The following is a 27626-nucleotide window of genomic DNA, read 5'->3' on the forward strand; positions in this document are numbered from 1 at the left end:
CCAAGGAACATTGATATTGTCTTTTTTTCCCACTGTAACCTCCAACACTCTTCTAAGGGACATTGATATTTTCTTTTTATTCCACTGCGACCTCCACCACTCTTCCAAGGGGCATCGATAATGTCTTTTTAATTCACTGCGACCTCCACCACTCTTCCAAGGGGCATTAAAACCGTCTTGTTAAGCTGCTGTGAACTCCACGTCTCTTCCAAGGGGCATTAAACCCGTCAATTTAAACCACTCTGAACTCCACAGCTCTTGCAAGAGGCATTGATATTGTCTTTTTATTCCACTGTAACCTCCACCACTCTCCCAAGGGGCATTGATTTTGTCTTTTTAATCCACTGCGACCTCCATCTCTCTTCCAAGAAGTATTAAAACAGTCTTGTTTAGCTACTGTGACCTCCCCGTATATTCCACGTTGCCTTAAAACCTTCTGTTTAAACCACTGTGAACTCCACAGCTCTTCCAAGGGGCATTGATATTGTCATTTTATTCCACTGTAACCTCCACCACTCTTCCAAGGGGCATTGATATTGTCTTTTTATTTTACTGCGACCTCCACCTCTCTTCCAAGTGGCATTAATATTGTCCTTTTATTCCACTGCGACCTCCACCACTCTTCCAAGGGTCATTGATATTGTCTTTTTATTCCACTGCGACCTCCACCTCTCTTCCAAGGGGCATTGATATTGTCTTTTTAATCAACTGCGACCTCCAACTCTCTTCCAAGGGGCATTAAAACCGTCTTGTGAAGCTACTGTGACCTCCACATCCCTTCCAATGGGCATTGATATTGTCTTTTTATTCCACTGCGACCTTCACCACTCTTTCAAGGGGCATTGATATTGTCTTTTTAATCCACTGCGACCTCCACCACTCTTCCAAGGGGCATTGATATTGTGTTTTTATTCCACTGCGACCTCCACCTCTCTTCCAAGGGGCATTAAAACCATCTTGTTAAGCTACTGTGACCTCCAAGTCTCTTCCACGAGGCATTGATATTGTCTTATTATTCCACTGCGACCTCCACATCTCTTCCAAGAGGCATTGATATTGTCTTTTTATTCGACTGTAACCTCCACCACTCTTTCAAGGGGCATTAAAACCGTCTTGTTAAGCTACTGTGACCTCCACCTGTCTTCCAAGGGGCATTAAAACCGTCAATTTAAACCACTCTGAACTCCACAGCTCTTGCAAGAGGTATTGATATTGTCTTATTATTCCACAGTAACCTCCACCATTCTTCCAAGGGGCATTGATTTTGTCTTTTTAATCCACTGTGACCTCCATCACTCTTCCAAGAAGCATTAAAACCGTCTTGTTTAGATACTGTGACCTCCACGTCTATTCCATGGTGCCTTAAAACCTTCTGGTTAAACCACTGTGAACTCCACAGCTCTTCCAAGGGGCATTGATATTGTCTTTTTATTCCACTGTAACCTCCACCACTCTTCCAAGGGGCATTGATATTGTCTTTTTATTTTACTGTGACCTCCACCACTCTTCCAAGGGACATTAAAACCGTCTTGTTAAGCTACTGTGACCTCCACGTCTCTTCCAAGGGGCATTAAACCCGTCAATTTAAACCACTCTGAACTCCACAGCTCTTGCAAGAGGCATTGATATTGTCTTTTTATTCCACTGTAACCTCCACCACTCTTCCAAGGGGAATTGATTTTGTCTTTTTAATCCACTGCGACCTCCATCTCTCTTCCAAGTAGCATTAAAACCGTCCTGTTTAGCTACTGTGACCTCCATGTCTCTTCCACGTTGCCTTAAAACCTTCTGGTTAAACCACTGTGAACTCCACAGCTCTTCCAAGGGGCATTGATATTGTCATTTTATTCCACTGTAACCTCCACCACTCTTCCAAGGGGCATTGATATTGTCTTTTTATTTTACTGCGACCTCCACCACTCTTCCAAGGGACATTGATATTGTCTTTTTATTCCACATCGACCTCCACCTCTCTTCCAAGGGGCATTAAAACCATCTTGTTAAGATACTGTGACCTCCACGTCTCTTCCAAGGGGCATTAAACCCGTCAATTTAAACCACTCTGAACTCCACAGCTCTTGCAAGAGGCATTGATGTTGTCTTTTTTTTCCACTGTAACCTCCACTACTCTTCCAAGGGGCATTAAAACCATCTTGTTAAGCTACTGTGAACTCCAAGTCTCTTCCACGAGGCATTGATATTGTCTTTTTATTCCACTGCGACCTCCACATCTCTTCCAAGGGGAATTGATATTGTCTTTTTATTCCACTGCGACCTCCACCACTCTTCTAAGGGGCATTGATATTGTCTTTTTAATCCACTGCGACCTCCACAACTCTTCCAAGGGGCATTAAAACAGTTTTGATAAGCTACTGTGACCTCCACGTCTCTTCCAAGGGGCATTAAAACCGTCTGGTTAAAACACTCTGAACTCCACAGCTCTTCCAAGAGGCTTTGATATTGTCTTTTTATTCCACTGTAACCTCCACCACTCTTCCAAGGGACATTAAAACCGTCTTGTTAAGCTATTGTTTCCTCCACCTATCTTCCAAGGGGCATTAAAACTGTCAATTTAAACCACTCTGAACTCCACAGCTCTTGCAAGAGGCATTGATATTGTCTTTTTATTCCACTGTAACCTCCACCATTCTTCCAAGGGGCATTGATTTTGTCTTTTTAATCCACTGTGACCTCCATCACTCTTCCAAGAAGCATTAAAACCGTCTTGTTTAGCTACTGTGACCTCCACGTCTATTCTACGGTGCCTTAAAACCTTCTGGTTAAACCACTGTGAACTCCACCACTCTTCCAAGGGGCATTGATATTGTCTTTTTATTCCACTGTAACCTCCACCACTCTTCCAAGGGGCATTGATATTGTCTTTTTATTCCACTGCGACCTCCACCTCTCTTCGAAGGGGCATTACAACCATCTTGTTATGCTACTGTGAACTCCAAGTCTCTTCCACGAGGCATTGATATTGTCTTTTTATTCCACTGCGACCTCCACATCTCTTCCAAGGGGCATTGATATTGTCTTTTTACTCCACTGCGACCTCCACCACCCTTCCAAGGGGCATTAAAACAGTCTTGATAAGCTACTGTGACCTCCACGCCTCTTCCAAGGGGCATTAAACCATCTGGTTAAACCACTCTGTACTCCACAGCTCTTCCAAGAGGCATTGATATTGTCTTTTTATTCAACTGTAACCTCCACCACACTTCCAAAGGGCATTGATATTGTCTCTGTTTTCCACTGCGACCTCCACCACTCTTCCAACGGGCTTTGATCTTGTCTTTTTTATCCACTGCTAACTCCACCACTCTTCCAATGGGCATTAAAACCATCTTGTTATGCTACTGTGACCTCCACGTCCCTTCCACGGGGCATTGAAATTGTCTTTTTATTCCATTGCGACCTCCACCACTCTTCCAAGGGGCATTAAAACCGTCTTGTTAAGCTACTGTGACCTCCAAGTCTCTTCCAAGGGGCATTAAAACCGTCTGGTTAAACCGCTCTGAGCTCCACAGCTCTTCCAAGGGGCATTGACAATGTCTTTTTATTCCATTGTAACCTTCTGCACTCTTCCAAGTGCATTGATATTGTCTTTTTATTCCTCTGCGACATCCACGACTCTTCCAAGGGGCATTAAAACCGTCTTGTTAAGCTACTGTGACCTCCCCGTCCCTTCCACGGGGCATTGATATTGTCTTTTTATTCCACTGCGACCTCCACCACTCTTCCAAGGGTCATTGATATTGTCTTTTTAATCCACTGCGACGTCCATCACTCTTCCAAGGGACATTGATATGGTCTTTTTATTCCACTGCGACCTTCACCTCTGTTCCAAGGAACATTGATATTGTCTTTTTTTCCCACTGTAACCTCCAACACTCTTCTAAGGGACATTGATATTTTCTTTTTATTCCACTGCGACCTCCACCACTCTTCCAAGGGGCATCGATAATGTCTTTTTAATTCACTGCGACCTCCACCACTCTTCCAAGGGGCATTAAAACCGTCTTGTTAAGCTGCTGTGAACTCCACGTCTCTTCCAAGGGGCATTAAACCCGTCAATTTAAACCACTCTGAACTCCACAGCTCTTGCAAGAGGCATTGATATTGTCTTTTTATTCCACTGTAACCTCCACCACTCTCCCAAGGGGCATTGATTTTGTCTTTTTAATCCACTGCGACCTCCATCTCTCTACCAAGAAGTATTAAAACAGTCTTGTTTAGCTACTGTGACCTCCCCGTATATTCCACGTTGCCTTAAAACCTTCTGTTTAAACCACTGTGAACTCCACAGCTCTTCCAAGGGGCATTGATATTGTCATTTTATTCCACTGTAACCTCCACCACTCTTCCAAGGGGCATTGATATTGTCTTTTTATTTTACTGCGACCTCCACCTCTCTTCCAAGTGGCATTAATATTGTCCTTTTATTCCACTGCGACCTCCACCACTCTTCCAAGGGTCATTGATATTGTCTTTTTATTCCACTGCGACCTCCACCTCTCTTCCAAGGGGCATTGATATTGTCTTTTTAATCAACTGCGACCTCCAACTCTCTTCCAAGGGGCATTAAAACCGTCTTGTGAAGCTACTGTGACCTCCACGTCCCTTCCAATGGGCATTGATATTATCTTTTTATTCCACTGCGACCTTCACCACTCTTTCAAGGGGCATTGATATTGTCTTTTTAATCCACTGCGACCTCCACCACTCTTCCAAGGGGCATTGATATTGTGTTTTTATTCCACTGCGACCTCCACCTCTCTTCCAAGGGGCATTAAAACCATCTTGTTAAGCTACTGTGACCTCCAAGTCTCTTCCACGAGGCATTGATATTGTCTTATTATTCCACTGCGACCTCCACATCTCTTCCAAGAGGCATTGATATTGTCTTTTTATTCGACTGTAACCTCCACCACTCTTTCAAGGGGCATTAAAACCGTCTTGTTAAGCTACTGTGACCTCCACCTGTCTTCCAAGGGGCATTAAAACCGTCAATTTAAACCACTCTGAACTCCACAGCTCTTGCAAGAGGTATTGATATTGTCTTATTATTTCACAGTAACCTCCACCATTCTTCCAAGGGGCATTGATTTTGTCTTTTTAATCCACTGTGACCTCCATCACTCTTCCAAGAAGCATTAAAACCGTCTTGTTTAGATACTGTGACCTCCACGTCTATTCCATGGTGCCTTAAATCCTTCTGGTTAAACCACTGTGAACTCCACAGCTCTTCCAAGGGGCATTGATATTGTCTTTTTATTCCACTGTAACCTCCACCACTCTTCCAAGGGGCATTGATATTGTCTTTTTATTTTACTGCGACCTCCACCACTCTTCCAAGGGACATTAATATTGTCTTTTTATTCCACTGCGACCTCCACCACTCTTCCAATGGTCATTGATATTGTCTTTTTATTCCACTGTAACCTCCACCACTCTTCTAAGGGGCATTGATATTGTCTTTTTATTCCACTGCAACCTCCACCTCTCTTCCAAGGGGCATTAAAACCATCTTGTTAAGCTACTGTGAACTCCAAGTCTCTTCCACGAGGCATTTATATTGTCTTTTTATTCCACTGCGACCTCCACATCTCTTCCAAGCCGAATTGATATTGTCTTTTTATTCCACTGCGACCTCCACCACTCTTCTAAGGGGCATTGATATTGTCTTTTTAATCCACTGCGACCTCCACCACTCTTCCAAGGGGCATTAAAACAGTCTTGATAAGCTACTGTGACCTCCACGTCTCTTCCAAGGGGCATTACACCGTCTGGTTAAACCACTCTGTACTCCACAGCTCTTCCAAGAGGCATTAATATTGTCTTTTTATTCCACTGCGATCCTCACCTCTCTTCCAAGGGGCATTAAAACCATCTTGTTAAGCTACTGTGAACTCCAAGTCTCTTCCACGAGGCATTGATATTGTCTTTTTATTCCACTGCGACCTCCACATCTCTACCAAGGGGAATTGATATTGTCTTTTTATTCCACTGCGACCTCCACCACTCTTCCAAGGGGCTTTGATATTGTCTTTATTATCCACTGCGAACTCCACCACTCTTCCAATGGGCATTAAAACCGTCTTGTTATGCTACTGTGACCTCCACGTCCCTTCCACGGGGCATTGATATTGTCTTTTGATTCCATTGCGACCTCCACCACTCTTCCAAGGAGCATTAATACCGTCTTGTTAAGCTACTGTGACCTCCAAGTCTCTTCCAAGGGGCATTAAAACCGTCTGGTTAAACCGCTCTGAGCTCCACAGCTCTTCCAAGGGGCTTTGATATTGTCTTTATTATCCACTGCGAACTCCACCACTCTTCCAATGGGCATTAAAACCGTCTTGTTATGCTACTGTGACCTCCACGTCCCTTCCACGGCGCATTGATATTGTCTTTTTATTCCACTGCGACCTCCACCACTCTTCCAAGGGGCATTGATATTGTCTTTTTAATCCACTGCGACCTCCATCACTCTTCCAAGGGACATTGATATGGTCTTTTTATTCCACTGCGACCTTCACCCCTCTTCCAAGGAACATTGATATTGTCTTTTTTTCCCACTGTAACCTCCAACACTCTTCTAAGGGGCATTGATATTTTCTTTTTATTCCAATGCGACCTCCACCACTCTTCCAATGGGCATCGATAATGTCTTTTTAATCCACTGCGACCTCCACCACTCTTCCAAGGGGCATTAAAACCGTCTTGTTAAGCTGCTGTGACCTCCACGTCTCTTCCAAGGGGCATGAAACCCGTCAATTTAAACCACTCTGAACTCCACAGCTCTTGCAAGAGGCATTGATATTGTCTTTTTATTCCACTGTAACCTCCACCACTCTCCCAAGGGGCATTGATTTTGTCTTTTTAATCCACTGCGACCTCCATCTCTCTTCCAAGAAGCATTAAAACAGTCTTGTTTAGCTACTGTGACCTCCCCATATATTCCACGGTGCCTTAAAACCTTCTGTTTAAACCACTGTGAACTCCACAGCTCTTCCAAGGGGCATTGATATTGTCATTTTATTCCACTGTAACCTCCACCACTCTTCCAAGGGGCATTGATATTGTCTTTTTATTTTACTGCGACCTCCACCTCTCTTCCAAGCGGCATTAATATTGTCCTTTTATTCCACTGCGACCTCCACCACTTTTCCAAGGGTCATTGATACTGTCTTTTTATTCCACTGCGACCTCCACCTCTCTTCCAAGGGGCATTGATATTGTCTTTTTAATCAACTGCGACCTCCAACTCTCTTCCAAGGGGCATTAAAACCATCTTGTGAAGCTACTGTGACCTCCACGTCCCTTCCAATGGGCATTGATATTGTATTTTTATTCCACTGCGACCTTCACCACTCTTTCAAGGGGCATTGATATTGTCTTTTTAATCCACTGCGACCTCCACCACTCTTCCAAGGGGCATTGATATTGTCTTTTTATTCTACTGCGACCTCCACCTCTCTTCCAAGGGGCATTAAAACCATCTTGTTAAGCTACTGTGGCCTCCAAGTCTCTTCCACGAGGCATTGATATTGTCTTATTATTCCACTGCGACCTCCACATCTCTTCCAAGAGGCATTGATATTGTCTTTTTATTCGACTGTAACCTCCACCACTCTTCCAAGGGGCATTAAAACCATCTTGTTAAGCTACTGTGACCTCCACCTGTCTTCCAAGGGGCATTAAAACCGTCAATTTAAACCACTCTGAACTCCATAGCTCTTGCAAGAGGTATTGATATTGTCTTTTTATTCCACAGTAACCTCCACTATTCTTCCAAGGGGCATTGATTTTGTCTTTTTAATCCACTGTGACCTCCATCACTCTTCCAAGAAGCATTAAAACCGTCTTGTTTAGATACTGTGACCTCCACGTCTATTCCATGGTGCCTTAAAACCTTCTGGTTAAACCACTGTGAACTCCACAGCTCTTCCAAGGAGCATTGATATTGTCTTTTCATTCCACTGTAACCTCCACCACTCTTCCAAGGGACATTAATATTGTCTTTTTATTCCACTGAGACCTCCACCACTCTTCCAAGGGTCATTGATATTGTCTTTTTATTCCACTGTAACCTCCACCACTCTTCTAAGGGGCATTGATATTGTCTTTTTATTCCACTGCAACCTCTACCTCTCTTCCAAGGGGCATTAAAACCATCTTGTTAAGCTACTGTGAACTCCAAGTCTCTTCCACGAGGCATTTATATTGTCTTTTTATTCCACTGCGACCTCCACATCTCTTCCAAGCCGAATTGATATTGTCTTTTTATTCCACTGCGACCTCCACCACTCTTCTAAGGGGCATTGATATTGTCTTTTTAATCCACTGCGACCTCCACCACTCTTCCAAGGGGCATTAAAACAGTCTTAATAAGCTACTGTGACCTCCACGTCTCTTCCAAGGGGCATTAAACCGTCTGGTTAAACCACTCTGTACTCCACAGCTCTTCCAAGAGGCATTGATATTGTCTTTTTATTCCACTGCGATCCCCACCTCTCTTCCAAGGGGCATTAAAACCATCTTGTTAAGCTACTGTGAACTCCAAGTCTCTTCCACGAGGCATTGATATTGTCTTTTTATTCCACTGCGACCTCCACATCTCTTCCAAGGGGCTTTGATATTGTCTTTATTTCCACTGCGAACTCCACCACTCTTCCAATGGGCATTAAAACCGTCTTGTTATGCTACTGTGACCTCCACGTCCCTTCCACGGGGCATTGATATTGTCTTTTGATTCCATTGCGACCTCCACCACTCTTCCAAGGGGCATTAATACCATCTTGTTAAGCTACTGTGACCTCCAAGTCTCTTCCAAGGGGCATTAAAATCGTCTGGTTAAACCGCTCTGAGCTCCACAGCTCTTCCAAGGGGCTTTGATATTGTCTTTATTATCCACTGCGAACTCCACCACTCTTCCAATGGGCATTAAAACCGTCTTGTTATGCTACTGTGACCTCCACTTCCCTTCCACGGGGCATTGATATTGTCTTTTGATTCCATTGCGACCTCCACCACTCTTCCAAGGGGCATTAATACCGTCTTGTTAAGCTACTGCGACCTCCAAGTCTCTTCCACGGGGCATTAAAACTGTCTGGTTAAACCCCTCTGAGCTCCACAGCTCTTCCAAGGGGCATTGACAATGTCTTTTTATTCCATTGTAATCTTCTGCACTCTTCCAAGTGCATTGATATTGTCCTTTTATTCCTCTGCGACATCCACGACTCTTCCAAGGGGCATTAAAACCGTCTTGTTAAGCTACTGTGACCTCCAAGTTTCTTACACAGGGCATTGTTATTGTCTTTTTATTCCACTGTAACCTCCACCACTTTTCAAAGGGGCATTGATTTTGTCTGTTTATTCCACTGTAACCTCCACCAATCTTCCAAGGGGCATTGATATTGTCTTTTTAATCCACTGCGACCTCCACCACTCTTCTAAGGGGCATTGATATTGTCTTTTAAATCCACAATGATCTCCACCACTCTTCCAAGGGGCATTAAAACAGTCTTGTTAAGCTACTGTGACCTCCTTGTCTCTTCCAAGGGGCATTAAAACTATCTGGTTAAACACTCTGAACTCCACAATTCTTACAAGAGGCAATGATATTGTCTTTTTATTCAAAAGCAACATCCATCACTCTTCCAAGCGGCATTGATATTGTCTTTTTATTCCACTGCGACCTCCACCTCTCTTCTAAGGGGCATTGATATTGTCTTTTTAATCAACTGCGACCTCCAACTCTCTTCCAAGGGGCATTAAAACTGTCTTGTGAAGCTACTGTGACCTCCATGTCCCTTCCACTGGGCATTGATATTGTCTTTTTATTCTACTGCGACCTTCACCACTCTTCCAAGGGGCATTGATATTGTCTTTTTAATCCACTGCGACCTCCACCACTCTTCCAAGGGGCATTGATATTGTCTTTTTATTCCACTGCGACCTCCACCTCTCTTCCAAGGGGCATTAAAACCATCTTGTTAAGCTACTGTGACTTCCAAGTCTCTTCCACGTGGCATTGATATTGTCTTTTTATTCCACTGCGACCTCCACATCTCTTCCAAGCCGAATTGATATTGTCTTTTTATTCCACTGCGACCTCCACCACTCTTCTAAGGGGCATTGATATTGTCTTTTTAATCCACTGCGACCTCCACCACTATTCCAAGGGGCATTAAAACAGTCTTAATAAGCTACTGTGACCTCCACGTCTCTTCCAAGGGGCATTAAACCGTCTGGTTAAACCACTCTGTACTCCACAGCTTTTCCAAGAGGCATTGATATTGTCTTTTTATTCCACTGCGATCCCCACCTCTCTTCCAAGGGGCATTAAAACCATCTTGTTAAGCTACTGTGAACTCTAAGTCTCTTCCACGAGGCATTGATATTGTTTTTTTATTCCACTGCGACCTCCACATCTCTTCCAAGGGGCATTAAACCATCTGGTTAAACCACCCTGTACTCCACAGCTCTTCCAAGAGGCAATGATATTGTCTTTTTATTCGACAGTAACCTCCACCACTCTTCCAAGGGGCATTGATATTGTCTCTGTTTTCCACTGCGACCTCCACCACTCTTCCAAGGGGCATTAAAACCGTCAATTTAAACCACTCTGAACTCCACAGCTCTTACAAGGAGCACTGGTATTGTCTTTTTATTCCACTCTAACCTCCACCACTCTTCCAAGGATCATTGACATTGTCTATTTATTCCACTGCGACCTCCACCACTCTTCCAAGGGCCATTAAGACCATCTTGTTAAGCTACAGTGACCTCCACAACTCTTCCTTGGGGCATTGATATTGTCTTTTTATTCCACTGTAACCTCCACCACTCTTCCAAGGGGTCATTGATTTTCTCTTTTTATTCCACTGCGACCTCTACCACACTTAAAATGGGCATTGATATTGTCTTTTTAATCCACTGCAACCTCCACCACTCTTCCAAGGGGCATTAAAACCCTCTTTTTAAGCTACTGTGACCTCCACTTCCCTTCCACGGGGCATTGATATTGTCTTTTTATTCCACTGCGACCTCAACCACTCTTCCAAGGGGCATTGATATTGTCTTTTTAATCCACTGCGAACTCCACAAGTCTTCCAAGGGGCATTAAAACCGTCTTGTTAACGTGCTGTGACCTCCACGTCTCTTCCAAGGAGCGTTAAAACCGTCTGGTTATACCACTCTGAACTCCACAGCTCTTCCAAGGGGCATTATTATTGCCTTTTTATTCCACTGCGAACTCCACCACTGTTCCAAGGGGCATTAAAACAGTCTTGTTATGCTACTGTGACGTCGCCTTCTCTTCCAAGGGGCATCAAAACCATCAGGTTAAACCACTCTGAACTCCACAGCTCTTCCAAGGGTCATTGATATTGTCTTTTTATTCCACTCTAACCTGCACCACTTTTCCAAGGGACATTGACATTGTTTTTTTATTCCACTGCGACCTCCACCACTCTTCCAAGGGGCATTAAAACCATATTGTTAAGCTACAGTGACCTCCACATGTCTTCCACGGGGCATTGATATTGTCTTTTTTTTCCACTGTAACCTCCACCACTCTTCCAAGGGGCATTGATATTGTCTTTTTATTCCACTGCGAGCTCCACCACTCATCCTCGGGGCATTGGTATTGTCTTTTTAATCCACTGCGACCTCCACCACTTTTCCATGTGGCATTAAAACCATCTTATTAAGCTACTGTGACCTCCACTTCTCTTCCAAGGGGCATTAAAGCTGACAATTTAAACCATTCTGAACTCCACAGCTCCTGCAAGAGGCTTTGATATTGTCTTTTTAATCCAATGTAACCGTCACCACTCTTCTGACGGGCAGTGATATTGTCTTTTTAAACCACTACGACCTTCACCACTCTTCCAAGGGGCATTAAAACAGTCTTGATAAGCTACTGTGACCTCTACGTCTCTTACAAGGGGCAATAAAAACGTCTGGTTAACCCATTCTGTACTACACAGTTCTTCCAAGGAGCATTGAAATTGTCTTTTTATTCAACTGTAACCTCCACCACTCTTCCAATGGGCATTGATATGGACTTTTTAGTCCACTGCTTCCTCCACCTCTCTTCCAAGTGGCATTGATATTGTCTTTTTAAACAACTGCGACCTCCACCTCTCTTCCAAGGGGCATTAAAACCGTCTTGTTAAGCTACTGTGACCTCCACATCCTTTCCACGGGGCATTGATATTCTCTTTTTATTCCACTGCGAACTCCACCACTCTTCCAAGGGGCATTGATATTGTCTTTTTAATCCACTGTGACCTCCACGTCTCTTCCAAGGGGCATTAAAACGGTAAATTAAACCACTCTGATCTCTACAGCTCTTCCAAGGAGCATTGGTATTGTCTTACCTCTAACCTCCACCACTCTTCCAAGGGGCATTGACACTGTCTTTTTATTCCACTGCGGCCTCCACCACTCTTCCAAGCGGCATTAAGACCATCTTGTTAAACTACAGTGACCTCCACAACTCTTCCAAGGGGCACAAAACCGTTTGCTTAATCCACTCTGTACTCCACAGCTCTTCCAAGGGGCATTGATATTGTCTTTTTATTTCACTGTAACTTCCACCACTCTTTCAAGGGGCATTGATATTGTATTTTTATTCCACTGTGACCTCCACCACTCTTCCAAGGGGCATTAAAACCGTCTTGTTAAGTTACTGTGACCTCCAAGTCTCTTCCAAGGGGCATTAAAACCATCTGGTTAAACCGTTCTGAGCTCCACAGCTCTTCCAAGGGGCACTGACAATGTCTTTTTATTCCATTGTAACCTTCTGCACTCTTCCAAGTGCATTGATATTGTCTTTTTATTTTACTGCGCCCTCCATCACACTTCCAAGGGGCATTAATACCGTCTTGTTAAGCTACTGTGACCTCCAAGATTCTTACACAGGGCATTGATATTGTCTTTTTATTCCACTGTAACCTCCACCACTCTTCCAAGGGGCATTGATATTGTCTTTTTAATCCACTGCGACCTCCATCACTCTTCCAAGACGCATTGAAACCATCTTGTTAAGCTACTGTGACCTCCACGTCTTTTCCACGGTGCATTAAAACTTTCTGGTTAAACCACTGTGAACTCCACAGCTCTTCCAAGGGGCATTGATATTGTCTTTTTATTTCACTCTAACCTCCATCACTCTTCCAAGGGGCATTGATATTGTCTTTTTATTTTACTTCGACCTCCACCACTCTTTCAAGGGGCATTAATATTGTCTTTTTATTTCACTGTGACCTCCACATCTCTTCCAAGGGGCATTGATATTGTCTTTTTAATTTATTGGAACCTCCACCACTCTTCCAAGGGGCATTGATATTGTCTTTTTATTCAACTGCGACCTCCACCATTCTTCCAAGGGACATTGATATTGTCTTTTTATTCCACTGTATCCTCCACGACTCTTCCAAGGGGCATTGATATTGTCATTTTATTCCACTGTAACCTCCACCACTCTTCCAAGGGGCATTGATATTGTCTTTTTAATCCACTGCGACCTCTGCCACTCCTCCAAGGGGCTTTAAAACAGTCTTGATAAGCTTCTATGACCTCCACGTCTCTTCCAAGGGGCATTTAAACCGCATGGTTAAACCACTCTGAACTCCACAGCTCTTCCAAGAGGCATTGATATTGTCTTTTTATTCAACTGTAACCTCCAGCACTCTTCCAAGGGGCATTGATATTGTCTTTTTTTTCCTCTGCGACCTCCACCACTCTTCCAAGGGGCATTGATATTGTCATTTTATTCCACTGTAACCTCCACCACTCTTCCAAGGGGCATTGATATTGTCTTTTTAATCCACTGCGACCTCCTCTACTCTTCCAAGGGTCATTGATATTGTCTTTTTTTCCACTGCGACCTTCAACCCTCTTCCAAGGAATATTGATATTGTCTTTTTTTTCCACTGTAACCTCCACCACTCTTCTAAGGGGCATTGATATTTTCTTTTCATTCCACTGCGACCTCCACCACTCTTCCAAGGGGCATCGATAATGTCTCTTTAATCCACTGCGACCTCCACCACTCTTCCAAGGGGCATTAAAACCTTCTTGTTAAGCTACTGTGACCTCCACCTCTCTTCCAAGGGGCATTAAAACCGTCAATTTAAACCACTCTGAACTCCACAGCTCTTGCAAGAGGCATTGATATTGTCTTTTTATTCCACTTTAACCTCCACCACTCTTCCAAGGGGCATTGATTTTGTCTTTTTAATCCACTGCGACCTCCATCTCTCTTCCAAGAAGCATTAAAACCGTCTTGTTTAGCTACTGTGAACTCCACGTCTATTCCACAGTGACTTAAAACCTTTTGGTTAAACCACTGTGAACTTCACAGCTCTTCCAAGGGGCATTGATATTGTCTTTTTATTCCACTGTAACCTCCACCACTCTTCCAAGGGGCATTGATATTGTCATTTTATTTTTCTGCGACCTCCACCACTCTTCCAAGGGGCATTAATATTGTCTTTTTATTCCACTACGACCTCCACCACTCTTCCAAGGGTCATTGATATTGTCTTTTTATTCCACTGTAACCTCCACCACTCTTTCAAGGGGCATTGATATTGTCTTTTTATTCCACTGCGACCTCCACCTCTCTTCCAAGGGGCATTAAAACCAACTTGTTAATATACTGTGACCTCCAAGTCTCTTCCACGAGGCATTGATATTGTCTTTTTATTCCACTGCTACCTCTACATCTCTTTCAAGGGGCATTGATATTGTCTTTTTATTCCACTGCGACCTCCACCTCTCTTCCAAGGGGCATTAAAACCATCTTGTTAATATACTGTGACCTCCAAGTCTCTTCCACGAGGCATTGATATTGTCTTTTTATTCCACTGCGACCTCCACATCTCTTCCAAGTGGAATTTATATTGTCTTTTTATTCCACTGCGACCTCCACCACTCTTCTAAGGGGTATTGATATTGTATTTTTAATCCACTGCGACCTCCAACACTCTTCCAAGGGGCATTAAAACAGTTTTGATAAGCTACTGTGACCTCCACGTCTCTTCCAAGGGGCAATAAAACCGTCTGGTTAAACCACTCTGAGCTCCACAGCTCTTCCAAGAGGCATTGATATTGTCTTTTTATTCCACTGCGACCTCCACCACTCTTCCAAGGTTCATTGATATTGTCTTTTTAATCCACTGCGACCTCCACCACTCTTCCAAGGGGCATTAAAACCATCTTGTTAAGCTTCTGTCACCTCCACGTCTCTTCCAACGGGCACTAAAACCATTTGGTACAACCACTCTGTACTCCACAGACCTTCCAAGGGGCATTGATATTGTCTTTTTATTTCACTGTAACTTCCACCACTCTTTCAAGGGGCATTGATATTGTATTTTTATTCTACTGTGACCTCCACCACTCTTCCAAGGGGCAATTAAAACCGTCTTGTTAAGCTACTGTGACCTCCAAGTCGCTTCCAAGGGGCATTAAAACCAACTGGTTAAACCGCTCTGAGCTCCACAGCTCTTCCAAGGGGCATTGACAATGTCTTTTTATTCCATTGTAACCTTCTGCACTCTTCCAAGTGCATTGATATTGTCTTTTTATTTTACTGCGACCTCCATCACTCTTCCAAGGGGCATTAAAACCGTCTTGTTAAGCTACTGTGACCTCCAAGTTTCTTACACAGGGCATTGATATTGTCTTTTTATTCAACTGTAACCTCCACCACTCTTCCAAGGGGCATTGATATTGTATTTTTAATCCACTGCGACCTCCATCACTCTTCCAAGAAGCATTGAAACCGTCTTGTTAAGCTACTGTGACTTCCAAGTCTATTCCACGGTGCATTAAAACATTCTGGTTAAACCACCGTGAACTCCACAGGTCTTCCAAGGGGCATTGATATTGTCTTTTTATTCCACTCTAACCTCCACCACTCTTCCAAGGGGCACTGAAATTGTCTTTTTATTTTTCTGCGACCTCCACCACTCTTCCAAGAGGCATTAATATTGTGTTTTTATTCCACTGTGACCTCCACGTCTCTTCCAAGGGGCATTGATATTGTCTTTTTAATTAATTGGAACCTCTACCACTCTTCCAAGGGGCATTGATATTGTCTTTTTATTCCACTGTAACCTCCACCATTCTTCCAAGGGACATTGATATTGTCTTTTTATTCCGCTGTAAGCTCCACCACTCTTCCAAGGGGCATTGATATTGTCTTTTTATTCCACTGTAACCTCCACCACTCTTCCAAGGGGCATTGATATTGTCTTTTTAATCCACTGCGACCTCTACCACTCCTTCAAGGGGCTATAAAACAGTCTTTATAAGCTTCTGTGACCTACACCTCACCGCCAAGGGGCATTTAAATCGCATGGTTAAACCACTCTGAACTCCACAACTCTTCCAAGAGGCATTGATATTGTCTTTTCATTCAACTGTAACCTCCACCACTCTTCCAAGGGGCATTGATATTGTCTTTTTTTTCCACTGCGTACTCCACCACTCTTCCAAGGGGATTTGATAGTCTTTTTAATCCACTGCGACCTCCACCACTCTTCCAAGGTGCATTAAAACTATCTTGTTAAGCTACTGTGACCTCCACGTACCTTCCATGGGGCATTGATATTGTCTCTTTATTCCACTGCGACCTCCACCACTCTTCCAAGGGGCATTGATATTGTCTTTTTAATCCACTGCGACCTCCACCACTCTTCCAAGTGACATTGATACTGTCTTTTTATTCCACTGAGACATTCACCCCTCTTCCAAGGAACATTGATATTGTCTTTTTTTTCCACTGAACCCTCCACCACTCTTGTAAGGGGCATTGATATTTTCTTTTTATTCTACTGCGACCTCCACCACTTTTCCAAGGGGCATCGATAATGTCTTTTTATTCCACTGTAACCTCCACCACTCTTCCAAGGGGCATTGATATTGTCTTTTTATTCCACTGAGACTTCAACCACTCTTCCACAAGGCATTGATATTGTTTTTTTATTCCACTGTGACCTCCACGTCTCTTCCAAGGGGAATTAAAACCGTTAATTTAAACCACTCTGAACTCTACAGCTCTTCCAAGGAGCATTGGTAATGTCTTTTTATTCCACTCTAACCTCCACCACTCTTCCAAGGGGGCATTAACATTGTCTTTTTATTCCACTGCGACCTCCACCACTCTTCCAAGCGGCATTAAGACCATCTCATCTTGTTAAGCTACAGTGACCTCCACAACTCTTCCACGGGGCATTGATATTGTCTTTTATTCCACTGTGACCTCCACCACTCTTCCAAGGGGCATTAAAATGGTCTTGTTAAGCTACTGTGACGTTGAATTCTCTTCCAAGGGGCATTAAAACCATCTGGTTAAACCACTCTGAACTCCACAGCTTTTCGAGGGGGCATTTGTATTGTCTTGTAATTTCACTCTAACCTCCACCACTCTTCCAAGGGGCTTTGACATTGTCTTTTTATTCCACTGCGACCTCCACCACTCTTCCAAGGGGCATTGATATTGTCTTTTTAGTCCAATGCGCACTCCACACCTCTCCAGGGGGCATTAAAACCGTCTTGTTAAGCTACTGTGACCTCCACGTGTCTTCGAAGGGGCATTGATATTGTCTTTTTATTCCACTGTAACCTCCACCACTCTTCCAAGGGGCATTGATATTGTCTTTTTAATCCACTGCGAGCTCTGCCACTCCTCCAAGGGGCTTTAAAACAGTCTTCATAAGCTTCTGTGAACTCCACGTCTCTTCCAAGAGGCATTTAAACCGCATGGTTAAACCACTCTGAACTCTACAGCTCTTCCAAGAGGCATTGATATTGTCTTTTTATTCAACTGTAACCTCCACCACTCTTCCAAGGGGCATTGATATTGTCTTTTTATTCCACTGCGTCTTCCACCACTCTCCCAAGGGGCATTACAACTGTCTTGTTAAGCTGCGGTAACCGCCATGTCTATTTCACGGGGCATTGATATTGTCTTTTTATTCAAATGTAACCTCCACCACTCTTCTAAGGGGCAGTGATATTGTCTTTTTAAACCACTGCGGCCTCCACCACTCTTCCAAGGGGCATTAAAACAGTCTTGATAAGCAACTGTGACCTGTACGTCTCTTCTAAGGGGCAATAAAACCGTCTGGTTAAACCATTCTGTACTCCACAGTTCTTCCAAGGAGCAATGATACAGTCTTTTTATTCGACTGTAACCTCCACCACTCTTCCAAGGGGCATTGATATTGACTTTTTATTCCACTGCGACCTCCAACACTCTTCCAAGTGGCATTGATAATGTCTTTTTAATCCACTGCGACCTCCACCACTCTTCCAAGTGGCATTAAAACCGTCTTGTTTAGCTACTGTGACCTCCACGTCCCTTCCACGGGGCATTGATATTGTTTTTTAATTCCACTGCGACCTCCACAACTCTTCCAAGGGGCATTGATATTGTCTTTTTAATCCAATGCGACCTCCACCACTCTTCCAAGGCCATTGAAACAGTCTTGTTAACTACTGTGACCTCCAAGTCTCTTCAAAGGGGCATTAAAACCGTCCGGTTAAACCAGTCTGAACTCCACAGCTCTTCCAAGGGGCATTGATATTGTCTTATTTTTCCACTGCGACCTCCACCACTCTTCCAAGGGGTATTAAAACCATCTTGTTAAGCTACTGTGACCTCCATGTGTCTTCCACGGGGCATTGATATTGTCTTTTTAATCCACTGTGACCTCCACCACTTTTCCAAGGGGCATTAAAACCGACTTGTTAATCTACTTTGACCTCCACATCTCTTCCAAGGGGCAATAAAACCATCTGGTTAAACCACTCTGAACTCCACAGCTCTTCCAAGGGGCATTTGTATTGTCTTTTTATTCCACTCTAACCTCCACCACTCTTCCAAGGGGCATTGACATTGTGTTTTTATTCCACTGCGACCTCCATCATTTTTCAAGGGGCATTGATATTGTCTTTTTATTCCACTGCAACCTCCACCACTCTTCCAAAGGGCATTGATATTGTCTTTTTAATCCACTGCGACCTCCACCACTTTTCCAAGGGGCAGTAAAAACGTCTTTTTAAGCTACTGTGACCTCCACGTCACTTCCAAGGGGCATTGAAACCATCAATTTCAACCACACTGAACTCCACAGCTCTTGCAAGAGGCATTGATATTGCCTTTTTATTCCATTGTAATCTCCAGCACTCTTCCACAGGGCATTGATATTGTCTTTTTATTCCACTGCGTCTTCCACCACTCTCCCAAGGGGCATTAAAACTGTCTTGTTAAGCTGCTGTAACCTCCATGTCTATTTCACGGGGCATTGATATTGTCTTTTAATTCCACTGCAACCTCCACCACTCCTCCAAAGGGCATTGATATAGTCTTTTTAATCCACTGCAACCTCCACCACTTTTCCAAGTGGCATTAAAAACGTCTTTTTAAGCTACTGTGACTTCCACTTCACTTCCAATGGGCATTAAAACCGTCTGATTAAACCACTCTGAACTCCACAGCTCTTCCAAGGGGCATTGGTATTGTCTTTTTATTCCACTCTAACCTCCACCACTCTTCCAAGGGACATTGATATTGTCTTTTTAATCCACTGCGACCTCCACCACTCTTCCAAGTGGCATTAAAACCGTCTTGTTTAGCTACTGTCACCTCCACGTCCCTTCCACGGGGCATTGATATTGTTTTTTAATTCCACTGCGACCTCCACAACTCTTCCAAGGGGCATTGATATTCTCTTTTTAATCCAATGCGACCTCCACCACTCTTCCAAGGCCATTAAAACAGTCTTGTTAACTACTGTGACCTCCAAGTCTCTTCAAAGGGGCATTAAAACCGTCTGGTTAAACCACTCTGAACTCCACAGCTCTTCCAAGGGGCATTGAAATTGTCTTATTTTTCCACTGCGACCTCCACCACTCTTCCAAGGGGTATTAAAACCATCTTGTTAAGCTACTGTGACCTCCACGTGTCTTCCACGGGGCATTGATATTGTCTTTTTAATCCACTGTGACCTCCACCACTTTTCCAAGGGGCATTAAAACCGACTTGTTAATCTACTTTGACCTCCACATCTCTTCCAAGGGGCAATAAAACCATCTGGTTAAACCACTCTGAACTCCACAGCTCTTCCAAGGGGCATTTGTATTGTCTTTTTATTCCACTCTAACCTCCACCACTCTTCCAAGGGGCATTGACATTGTCTTTTTATTCCACTGCGACCTCCATCATTCTTTCAAGGGGCATTGATATTGTCTTTTTATTCCACTGCAACCTCCACCACTCTTCCAAAGGGCATTGATATTGTCTTTTTAATCCACTGCGACCTCCACCACTTTTCCAAGAGGCATTAAAAACGTCTTTTTAAGCTACTGTGACCTCCACGTCACTTCCAAGGGGCATTGAAACCGTCAATTTCAACCACACTGAACTCCACAGCTCTTGCAAGAGGCATTGATATTGCCGTTTTATTCCATTGTAATCTCCAGCACTCTTCCACAGGGCATTGATATTGTCTTTTTATTCCACTGCGTCTTCCACCACTCTCCCAAGGGGCATTAAAACTGTCTTGTTAAGCTGCTGTAACCTCCATGTCTATTTCACGGGGCATTGATATTGTCTTTTTATTCTACTGCAACCTCCACCACTCCTCCAAAGGGCATTGATATAGTCTTTTTAATCCACTGCGACCTCCACCACTTTTCCAAGTGGCATTAAAAACGTCTTTTTAAGCTACTGTGACTTCCACGTCACTTCCAATGGGCATTAAAACCGTCTGATTAATCCACTCTGAACTCCACAGCTCTTCCAAGGGGCATTGGTATTGTCTTTTTATTCCACTCTAACCTCCACCTCTCTTCCAAGGGGCATTGACATTGTCTTTTTATTCCACTGCGACCTCCACCACTCTTCCAAGGGGCATTAAAACTGTCTTGCTAAGCTACAGTGACCTCCACATCTCTTCCACTGGGCATTGATATTGTCTTTAAATTCCACTCTAACCTCCACCACTCTTCCAAGGGGCATTGACATTGTCTTTTTATTCCACTGCGACCTCCACCATTCTTCCAATGTGCATTAAAACTGTCTTGTTAAGCTACTGTGACCTCCACTTCTCTTCCAAGGGGCATTGAAACCGTCAATTTCAACCACACTGAACTCCACAGCTCTTCAAGAGGCATTGGTATTGTCTTTTTATTCCATTGTAATCTCTAGCACTCTTCCACAGGGCATTGATATTGTCTTTTTATTCCACTGCGTCTTCCACCACTCTCCCAAGGGGCATTAAAACTGTCTTGTTAAGCTGCTGTAACCTCCATGTCTATTTCACGGGGCATTGATATTGTCTTTTTATTCAAATGTAACCTCCACCACTCTTCTAAGGGGCAGTGATATTGTCTTTTTAAACCATCTACTGTGACCTCTACGTCTCTTCTAAGGGGCAATAAAACCGTCTGGTTAAACCATTCTGTACTCCACAGTTCTTCCAAGGAGCATTGATATAGTCTTTTTATTCCACTGTAACCTCCACCACTCTTCAAGGGGCATTGATATTGACTTTTTATTCCACTGCGACCTCCAACACTCTTCCAAGGGGCATTGATATTGTCTTTTTAATCCACTGCGACCTCCACCACTCTTCCAAGTGGCATTAAAACCGTCTTGTTTAGCTACTGTGACCTCCATGTCCCTTCCACGGGGCATTGATATTGTTTTTTAATTCCACTGCGACCTCCACAACTCTTCCAAGGGGCATAAATATTGTCTTTTTAATCCAATGCAACCTCCACCACTTTTCCAAGGGGCATTAAAACCGTCTTGTTAAGCTACTGTGACCTCCTCGTCTCTTCCAAGGGGCAATAAAACCGTCTGGTTAAACCACTCTTAACTCCACAGCTCTTCCAAGGGGCATTGGTATTGTCTTTTTCTTCCAATCTAACCTCCACCACTCCTCCAAAGGGCATTGACATTGTTTTTTTATTCCACTGCGACCTCCACCACTCTTCCAAGGGGCATTAAAACTGTTTTGTTAAGCTACAGTGACCTCCACATCTCTTCCACTGGTCATTGATATTGTCTTTTTATTCCACTGTAACCTCCACCACTCTTCCACTGGGCATTGATATTGTCTTTTTATTCCACTGTGACCTCCACCACTCTTCCACTGGGCAGTAATATTGTCTTTTTAACACAGTGCGACAGCCATCACTCTTCCTTGTGGCATAAAACCATCATTTTAAGCTACTGTGACCTCCACGTCTCTTCCAAGGGGCATTAAAACCGTATTGTTAAACCACTCTGAACTCCAAAGATCTTCAAAGGGGCATTGATATTGTCTTTTTATTCCACTGAAACCTCCAACACTCTTCCAAGGGGCATTGATATTGTCTTTTTATTCAACTGAGACTTCCACCACTCCTTCAAGAAGCATTGACATTGTCTTTTTAATCCACTTCGACCTCCACCACTCTTCCAAGGGGCATTAAAACAGTCTTGTTAATCTACTGTTAACTCCACGTCTCTTCAAAGGGGCATTAAAACGGTCAATTTAAACCACTCTCAACTACGCAGCTCTTGCAAGGGGCATTGATATTGTCTTTTTATTCCACTTTAACCTCCATCACTCTTCCAAGGGGCATTGATATTGTGTTTTTATTCGACTGCGACTTCAACCTCTCTTCTAAGGGGCATTGATATTGTCTTTTTAATCCACTGCGACCTCCACCACTCTTCCAAGGGGCATTAAAACAGTCTTGTTCAGCTTCTGTGACCTCCACGTCTCTTCCAAGGGGCATTAAAGCCGTTTGGTTAAACCATTCTAAACTCCACAGCTCTTCCGAGGGGTATTGATATTGTCTTTTTATTCCACTGTAACCTCCACCACTCTTCCAAGGGGCATTGATTTTGTCTTTTTATTCCACTGTGACCTCCACCACTCTTCAAAGGGGCATTGATAATGTCTTTTTAATCCACTGCGACCTCCACCACTCTTCCAAGGGGCTTTAAAACGGTCTTGATAAGCTACTGTGACGTCGAAGTCTCTTCAAAGGGGCATTAAAAACATCTGGTTAAACCACTCTGAACTCCACAGCTCTTCCAAGGGGCATTTGTATTGTCTTTTTATTCAACTCTAACCTCCACCACTCTTCCATGGGGCATTGACATTGTCTTTTTATTCCACTGCGACCTCCACCACTCTCCAAGGGGCATTTAAACCGTCTTGTTAAGCTACTGTGACATCCACGTGTCTTCGAAGGAGCATTGATAATGTCTTTTTATTCCACTGTAACCTCCACCACTCTTCCAAGGGGCATTGATATTGTCTTTTTATTCCACTGCAATGTCCACCACTCTTCCAAGGGGCACTGATATTGTCTTTTTATTCCACTGCGACCTCCAACACTCTTCCAATGGGCATTGATATTGTCTTTTTAATCCACTGCGACCTCCACAAGTCTTCCAATTGGAATTAAAACAGTCTTGTTAAGCTATTGTGACCTCCACGTCTTTTCCAAGGGGCATTAAAACCGTTTGGATAAACCACTCTGAACTCCACAGCTCTTCCAAGGGGCATTGGTATTGTCTTTTTCTTCCACTCTAACCTCCACCACTCTTCCAGAGGGCATTGACATTGTTTTTTTATTCCACTGCGACCTCCACCACTCTTCCAAGGGGCATTAAAACTGTCTTGTTAAGCTACACTGACCTCCACATCTCTTCCACTGGGCATTGATATTGTCTTTTTATTCCACTGTAACCTCCACCACTCTTCCAAGGGGCATTGATATTGTCTTTTTAATCCACTGTGACCTCCACCACTCTTCCAAGGGGCATTGATATTGTCTTTTTAATCCAGTGCGACCGCAACCACTCTTCCTTGTGGCATAAAACCATCATTTTAAGCTACTGTGACCTCCACGTCTCTTCCAAGGTGCATTAAAACCGTATTGTTAAACCACTGTGAACTCCACAGTTCTTCCAAGGTTCAATGATATTGTCTTTTTATTCCACTGTAACCTCCAACACTCTTCCAAGGGGCATTGATATTGTCTTTTTATTCAACTGAGACTTCCACCACTCCTTCAAGGAGCATTGACATTGTCTTTTTAATCCACTTCGACATCCACCACTCTCCCAAGGGGCATTAAAACAGTCTTGTTAATCTACTGTAAACTCCACTTCTCTTCAAAGGGGCATTAAAGCCGTCAATTTAAACCACTCTCAACTCTGCAGCTCTTGCAAGGGGCATTGATATTGTCTTTTTATTCCACTTTAACCTCCACCACTCTTCCAAGGGGCATTGATATTCTCTTTTTATTCCACTGCGACATCAACCTCTCTTCTAAGGGGCATTGATATTGTCTTTTTAATCCACTGCGACCTACATCACTCTTTCAAGGGGCATTAAAACCGTCTGGTTAAACCACGCTGAACTCCACAGCTCTTCCGAGGGGCATTGATATTGTCTTTTTATTCCACTGTAACCTCCACCACTCTTCCAAGGGGCATTGATTTTGTCTTTTTATTCCACTGCGACCTCCACCACTCTTCAAAGTGGCATTGATATTGTCTTTTTAATCCACTGCGACCTCCACCACTCTTCCAAGGGGCTTTAAAACGGTCTTGTTATGATACTGTGACGTCGAAGTCTCTTCCAAGGGGCATTAAAACCATCTGATTAAACCACTCTGAACTCCACAGTTCTTGCAAGGGGCATTTGTATTGTCTTTTTATTCCACTCTAACCTCCACCACTCTTCCAAGGGTCATTGACATTGTCTTTTTATTCCACTGTGACCTCCACCACTCTTCCAAGGGGCATTGATATTGTCTTTTTATTCCACTGTAACCTCCACCAGTATTCCAAGGGGCATTGATATTGTCTTTTTATTCCGCTGCGACCTTCACCAGTCCTCCAAGGGGCATTAAAACCATCTTGTTAGCTACTGTGACCTCCACATCTATTCCACGGGGCATTGGTATTGTCTTTTAATTCCACTGTAACATCCACCACTCGTCCAAGGGGCATTGATATTGTCTTTTTTTTCCACTGCAACTTACACCACTCTTGCAAGGGGCATTGATATTGTCTTTTTAATCCACTGTGACCTCCAGCAATCTTCCAAGGGGCATTGAAACCGTCTTGCTAAACTACTGTGACCTCAACGTCTCTTCCACGGGCCATTGATATTGTCTTTTTAATCCACTGAAACCTCCACCACTCATCCAAGGGGCATTGATACTGTCTTTTTATTCCAATGTAACCTCCACCACTCTTCCAAGGGGCATTGATATTGTCTTTTTATTCCTCTGTAATGTCCACCACTCTTCCAAGGGGCACTGATATTGTCTTTTTATTCCACTGCGACCTCCAACACTCTTCCAATGGGCATTGATATTGTCTTTTTAATCCACTGCGACCTCCACCACTCTTCCAAGGCGCATTAAAACTGTCTTGTTAAGCTACAGTGACCTCCACGTCTCTTCCAAGGGGCATTAAAACCGTCTGGATAAACCACTCTGAACTCCACAGCTCTTCCAAGGGGCATTGGTATTGTCTTTTTCTTCCACTCTAACCTCCACCACTCTTCCAAAGGGCATTGACATTGTTTTTTTATTCCACTGCGACCTCCACCACTCTTCCAAGGGGCATTAAAACTGTCTTGTTAAGCTACAGTGACCTCCAAATCTCTTCCACTGGGCATTGATATTGTCTTTTTATTCCACTGTAACCTCCACCACTCTTCTAAGGGTCATTGATATTGTCTTTTTAATCCACTGCGACCTCCACCACTCTTCCAAGGGGCATTAAAACTGTCTGGTTAACCACTCTGAACTCCACTAGAGATGAGCGTTGTTCTACTCGAACTGTTCGCCAATCTCAAATTCGAGCTGTTTTGGGCGGTGTTCGAGCCGTTCGGCGAACACGAACAATTTGAGAAAAATTTGGCTGTTCGAGGTTATGTTCGATAACTGTTCGTGCACCAAAATCATAACTGGATTTTTTCTCAGTAATGATGAAAATTAATGTTAATACGCAGTTTGAGTGTACAGCGGGGTGGGGGGAGGGGCAGGGGATGGATCTCTGCAGGAACAATGAAGATCTCCATTTTTTTTTCTCTTTCCCGCATTTACAGTGGGGAGGTGCAATCTGTCAGCCTATCAGCAGCGCACACACGGAGCGAAGTGCTTTTTTTCACACAAGCAAGGGCATGTGTCATTGGCAGTGTATGTCACATGTCCTTGCCCTATAAGACCAAGCCATTTTCCCCGTCGCCACCATTTTCTCACTGCTGCAGCTGCGTGTTAGACGGCACCGCTGTTGCTGTGTGCGCTATACCTTGTTAATTTCAAGCCAATTTTCGCACAAATCTACAGATAGCTTGGGAGTAGGGAATAGTTGTGATTGCAGTCCTTTTAAGGACTAGGTTACAGCATTTCCTACGACTTTTATCAGGCAGGTCTGTGCTCTTAAATAGATAGATTGTGGGAGTAAAGACTAATTGTAATTGGAGTCCTTTTCAGGACTAGGTTACATCAGTTCCTATCAGTTTTTGCCAGGCAGGTCTGTGCCAGTGCTGTGCAAGTTTTTTTCACAGCATTTGGCTGAATCTAGCAAAGCTAATCCTTGCAGAGTGTGTTAGTCAGTGGAGTAGCCTATCTGTGTTGCAAGATATACCACCTGTGTATAGAATACCAATTTTTTTTACTGCACCTAGTGAAGTAAAATCTTTTGGGCATAGCATCATTCTATTAGTCCATCTATACTGACCTCCATCAGGTTGCAAATTGAATATAATTTTTTTCTGCATCTAGCTCTGAAAAAATATTGGGCTTCTAGCTGTGTGTGGGACTTGTTGTATTAGTCCATCTATACTGACCTCCATCAGGTTGCAAACTGCATATATTTTTTTCTTCATCTACCTCTGAAAAAATATTTGGGCTTCTAGCTGTGTGTGGGACTTGTTCTATTAATCCATCTATACAGACCTCCATCAGGTTGCAAACTGAATATATTTTTTTCTGCATCTACCTCTGAAAAAATATTGGGCTTCTAGCTGTGTGTGGGACTTGTTCTATTAATCCATCTATACTGACCTCCATCAGGTTGCAAATTAAAAATAATTTTTATCTGCATCTAGCTCTGAAAAAATATTTGGCCTTCTAGCAGTGTGTGGGACTTTCTCTATTAGTCCATCTATACTGACCTCCATCAGGTTGCAAATTAAAAATAATTTTTATCTGCATTTAGCTCTGAAAAAATATTTGGGCTTCTAGCTGTGTGTGGGACTTGTTCTATTAGTCCATCTATACTGACCTCCATCAGGTTGCAAATTGAATATAATTTTTTTCTGCATCTAACCCAGCCAATAGTTTTGGCCTAATACCACAGTTTGGCCACTCAGCTCTGCTCGGTTCCCATCCATTGTTTTTTTGTGCAAACAACTCCAGAGTTGTGAATTAGTTAACCACCAAAATGAGTGGAAAAAGGCCTACTGCTGGTGGAAAGGGGAATAGGCGTGTTGGGAAGGGGAAAAATGGTTGTGTCCGTGGGGTAGGTGTTAAAGCAACAGTAACATCTGCAGAAGAAAGACCATCTTCCA

Source organism: Phyllobates terribilis, unplaced genomic scaffold, assembly GCF_046119375.1.
Source record: "Phyllobates terribilis strain yellow unplaced genomic scaffold, ASM4611937v1 Scaffold_161__1_contigs__length_4309998, whole genome shotgun sequence".
Lineage (NCBI taxonomy): Eukaryota > Metazoa > Chordata > Amphibia > Anura > Dendrobatidae > Phyllobates > Phyllobates terribilis.